Below are 6,000 nucleotides of genomic sequence, written 5' to 3' on the forward strand. Positions count from 1 at the left end.
GGAGTTGGTTCCAGAGGGTTGGGACCGCCACAGAGAAGGCTCTTCCCCTGGGCCCCGCCAACCAACATTGTTTAGTTGACGGGATCCGGAGAAGATCCACTCTGTTGGACCTAACTGGTTGCTGGGATTTGTGCGACAGAAGGCGGTCCCTGAGATAAACTGGCCTGGTGCCATGAAGGGCTTTATAGGTCATAACCAACACTTTGAATTGTGACCAGAAACTGATCAGCAACCAATGCAGACTCCGGAGTGTTGGTGTGACATGGGCATATTTAGGGCATATTTGTTCACAATATATTATTAGGCAACCCTTTGTGCATAATCTGAGTCTCTATAGAGATGTTTTGTAAATATTTCAAAACAGAAATATTTCTGATTATAAGCAGCATATTCCGAAAACAAGATCATACAAAAGATAAACTTAGTTCATTTAGTTTTATGGCTTGTAAAAACCTTGCTTAAAATCAGTTTCTAGTTCCCATTCAGAATTTCTTTTTCTTTCATCTTCTAGAAATTGAATGTCATGCTTGAATGCAATTTCTTTTTTCTACAAATACATCTCAGGGTCTATTAAAATCGAAAGCTTACATTTAGGAAGGAAATGCTCTTTTATCTAGTTTCGTTCCTATCAGCCTGGCTTCACACCTGCTTTCCCCTTTAATAATGGCCCTTCAAATGTGTACGAATAGTCCTTGACTTAACAATCATAAATTTAATGATCATTCAAAGTTACAAGGGAACTAAAAAAAATGTTTGCAACCACTGCTCGCACTTACAAGTGTCATAATATTCCCATGATCATGTGATCACAAATTGGGCATTTGGCAACCAACGTCCAAAGATATTTCACCAGAAGAGCCCTTCACTCCTCCACTTGAAACAGAACACCCTACGAAAATAGACTAACAATCCTGGGTCTAGAAAGCTTAGAATTACGGCGCCTAAAACACGATTTAAGTATTGCCCACAGGATCATATGCTGCAACGTCCTACCGGTCAATGACTACTTCAGCTTCAACCGCAACAACACAAGAGCACCCAGCAGATTCAAACTTAATATTAACCGCTCCAAACTTGACTGTAAAAAATATGACTTTAACAATCGAGTTGTCGAAGCGTGGAACTCATTACCGGACTCAATAGTGTCAACTCCTATCCCCCAACATTTCTCCCTTAGACTATCCACGATTGACCTCTCCAGGTTCCTAAGCGGTCAGTAAGGGGCGTACATAAGTGCACTAGTGTGCCTTTTGTCCCCTGTCCGATTGTCTTTCCTTTATCTCATATATCATATATATTTTCTTCCTTTCTCGAATGACGAGAAACGAACGTTGGTGCCTACCTGATACATTCCTTTTTGGTACTTGGCAGGAGTAGTCATACCCAACTGTGTCAGGGTATGGGCCCAGTTCCGGGGTGGTGCTTTCTCTTTTTCAGGTACTTACCTTGACCCACTTAGTTGCAAAAAACGGCCAAAGTCATGCGAGTGAAGGGGAGTAGCCAGGTAAATTGATACAAGCTCAGTCCACAGGCAGATGGAAGTTATTACCCACACGTGACTACTCTTGCCAAGTACCGAAAAGGCATATCAGGTGTTCTGTCGGGCTCTCTGGTTGACTCCTCCCAACAATTCACAGGTACAAATTTCAGACACACACACACGTTTGAAAATTCAAAACAATGTTCTTTATAAGAAGAGCCGGGGTGGTGCAGCAGGTAGAGTGCTGTACTGCAGGCCACTGAAGCTGACTGTAGATCTGCAGGTCAGCGGTTCAGATCTCATCACTGGCTCAAGGTTGACTCAGCCTTCCATCCTTCCGAGGTGGGTAAAATGAGGACCCGGATTGTGGGGGCAATATGCTGGCTCTGTTCAAAAGTGCTGTTGCTAACATGTTGTAAGCCGCCCTGAGTCTAAGGAGAAGGGCGGCATAAAAATCAAATAAATAAATAAATAAATAAATAAATAAATAAATAATGAAAATTCACTTAAACTAAGCCCTCTTTTGGTATAGCCAAGAGCACTCCTCTCCAAACAAACTGGTAATTTGTACAAGTCCCTTATCAGTTCTGTGATACTTAGCTTGCAGCTGTGAGGCAATTCACAGTCCTTCTTCTTTCAGAAAGCGAAACACACTTTGCTCTGGTTTAGTTTCAAAGCGGGGAAAAATCAGCACACAAAAGGTCAAAGTCAGTAAAGCAGTCACGAAACACAAGGATCAGATAATCCTCCACAATGGCCAAACCCACAGGCTGCTCTTTATAGCAGCCTCACTAATTACCACAGCCCCACCCAACCACAGGTGGCCTCATTTTCTTTGATAATAATCTCTCAGTTGTTGTTGCCTATGCATCGCTCTCCGCATGCGTGGCTGTATCATTAACTCTTATTCTGAATCCAAGGAGGAGCTAGGTAATTGATCTCCTTCTGAGCTGTCTGCCACACTCTCCTCCTCCCTGTCACTCATGTCTTCTTGGTCAGAGGAGCCTTCATCAGCAGATTCCACCGGGGGCAAAACAGGCCTGCAGCATGTGGATGTCTCCCCCACATCCACAGTCCTTGGGGCAGGAGCTGGGCCAGAGCTAACCACAGCATCAGGTAGGCGCCAATTTTCATTTCATCCTGTTTCAATATAAAATTGTTTAAAATTCTATATAAACACAGAGATATTTCTCAGTATCTTCCAGAAAGTTATGGACTTTCCTGTTCATTTTGTTAACTGAAAACCGATGGAAAAAGCAGTAAATCAGTCTGATAATAACAAGGTTTTTTTTCATTACAAAATGGATTTACTATGAATGAAAATGTTCCGTTTTTCATTTAATTCATATCTAGTATGCTATTGTGCCCAAATGTAGTTATAAATCTGAACTCGGTATGCATAGGGAATTTGTCAGCTCTATCTGTATCACCAGCAATGGCCATGTTGAGGTCTAAGCCTGGATTTTCAGCTGATAAATTGTCTAATTTTTTCTGGTTTCTCAAGTGTGCTAAGAGATATGAAAACCATTTTTCATGGTGATATTAGATATGATCTAGGAATTACTGAAATTCACAAAGCAGCTTTATTAAAATGGTCTAGATACAACGAAAATGAAAACGTTCATTTGGTCACTTCTTGTATTGCTGCTACTACTTATGTTAATTTAGAATAGCTTATAGCGGCAATCTTGTTTTCCTCATAAAGTGCTTTTTTTTAAAGAATTCATGATGCAGTCCACTTTATAAAAGCCTGATTTTTAAACAGCATAGAGAATGGGAATTACCGTGGGACATAATCAGGAAAGGGGATTATAACATCAATTTAATGCCAGTCTGTATGCATGCTATCTTTTTGTATTGTACATTTTAAAAGGCTGTAGTTTAATAATTTATTAATAATTCTATTCGGATCCCCATATCAAAACAACTTACTTTATGTGCGGTCAGAAGCTGAAAATAACATTTAACACAACATAGTACTTAAAGAAAATGGTTTGGTTGAGATCTGTATATGTGGGGCTGATTGGGGTCGGTTGCAGGGGTGACATTGAAATATAATTTTATCATATTTTATCTATATCTTAAATTATTATATTTTATTCCAATTTCATTTTAGACTGTACCGTATTTTTTGGAGTATAACATGCACTGGAGTATGAGACGGACCACTCTCAAATTTCCTGAGAATTATTTCCGGGCTCGGGTTCTTAAGTAGAAAATGGTTCTTAAGAAGAGGCAAAAAAATCTTGAACACCCGTTCTTATCTAGAAAAGTTCTTAAGTAGAGGCATTCTTAGGTAGAGGTACCACTGTACTTGCTTGTACATGTGAAATCTCCTACCATGGGCTACTTTCAGTCCATTATTTCCCAACCTTTTAATGTTCTTAGCCCGAAATAGCTTCTGAAACTTCTTTGCAAATGTATGTTATAAAATTGCACTTAGCATAGCAAATTGCAATATTGCTTAGTTCTTAAAAACCATTTTAACAAACACTCTAATACTTTCCACTTGAGGTTTACTATTACTTTGAGGCCTATTAAAGCAAACCCCAATGTTAGGTATTGAATATATATATAGTTGTTTTAAACCCTGCTAAAGTGAAACTAACCTTTAGATGACCCTAACTGTTAATGCCAAGTGTTTTGGTAGGAAATTTAGAACATTCATATTTGAGTGGGATTTTTCAGGTATTATGATTGGTTAAGGCCCTGTGAATCCAGAATATAAATTACAGGGAATTTCCTGAAGTTCCTCAGCTCCAGTTTTGAGTTAATAAATGCTGTTGTAGCTATGCTGGTCTGCTTCTTGCTTACTGAAACCGACTACACAGTATTTATTTATTTATTTATTTTATTTATTTATTTTGTCCAATACACAATGAGGGTTTTAGTGGGTATATATCTATATACACATAGTAAAATACATGATGAAGGTTATAGAGGAGATTCTCATAGTAAAACATATTTAAGAAATAATAGAAAAGAAGATATAGTAATAGAACATATCAATGAAAGAATAGAAGAAGAGATATAGGAATAGAAAAAAGTTATAGGAGATATAGGAGAGCAATAGGACAGGGGACGGAAGGCACTCTAGTGCACTTGTACTCGCCCCTTACTGACCTCTTAGGAATCTGGATAGGTCAACCGTAGATAATCTAAGGGTAAAGTGTTGGGGGTTTGGGGATGACACTATGGAGTTCGGTACTGTAATGAGTTCCATGCTTCGACAACTCGGTTACTGAAGTCATATTTTTTACAGTCACGTTTGGAGTGGTTAATATTAAGTTTAAATCTGTTGTGTGCTCTTGTGTTGTTGTGGTTGAAGCTGAAGTAGTTGCCTACAGGCAGGACGTTGCAGCATATGATCTTGTGGGCAATACTTAGATCTTGTTTAAGGCGTCTTAGTTCTAAACTTTCCAGGCCCAGTACCCAGTTTCCATCTTACAGGAACTAAAGTGCTAAATTGTGTGTTTCACAAATAAACCCCCAATTCCAGACACAAATCCACATAAGAAGTTTGGTCATTCCAAGTGAGAAAAGAGTTCAGAAGGTAGGACTGTTTTAAGAAGTTTAGGATAACACTAACAAGTCCAATAAGAAAACCACTTTGGTTAATTTCAGCTAAATGTTAATTTATCTAATTAACCAGAATATTTCTCTCCTTTTCTTTGCTTATTGGACTTACTAGCATTATCCTAAACTTCCTAATACAGCTCTAAATAAACCAGAAGGTAGAAATAGGATTTATAGGTTAATTATAAGAAAAAAATTATTTTCTCCCATACATAAAACTAATACTATTTTATTTCTCCTTATAAGATTAACTATATTTTATCCATTAATTTGCCAGTTGCACGTATTTAAAGGTTTATACTAGCTTTGTTTTCATATGTCCTGAATAATTCTGTGAACCCTTATCTGAGTCATAAAAACATGTTATTGAGGTTATTCAGTTACAGTTCATAGGTAAGTTTCAATTCTGATTTACTGTTAATATTTGAACTATTATTCATTTCATGTAACATTTTTAAAATGCTGTAAGGTTTTTCTTTGTTTTTCGTTCAAAGATATAATTGAACCACAAAGTGGTTTCCTGAAACAAAAACTATAATAGTAATAATAATAATAATTAAATGCCAGACCCAAATCACATTACATCTTTGACTTTTTGTTATGGTATCATTTCAAGAAGCACATTTTAAGAAGTGCAGTATGTTTAAATATTATACCAGCAGGAAGTTGAGTTAGCTCTTCAGAACTGTGAAGCCTGAAATAAATTATTTCACAGTTTCACAATGAGGTGAACTTTGTTGCAATACATTGAAATAATTTTTACAAGGCAAAATGCAGTAAAACTGGATTAGGAGTACGGGTATATGCCTCAAACTGAAAAGCTCATGTGACAGATGTATAACAATTCCTATCCTGTCCTAAACGCCTTAAAGTCTCAGTCATAGTTGGTGTGATTCATAGTTTGACAACTTTTTCTTTCCAAAAATGATGGAAGAGAAATTTTA

Source organism: Erythrolamprus reginae, chromosome 7 (assembly GCF_031021105.1).
Source record: "Erythrolamprus reginae isolate rEryReg1 chromosome 7, rEryReg1.hap1, whole genome shotgun sequence".
NCBI lineage: Eukaryota > Metazoa > Chordata > Lepidosauria > Squamata > Dipsadidae > Erythrolamprus > Erythrolamprus reginae.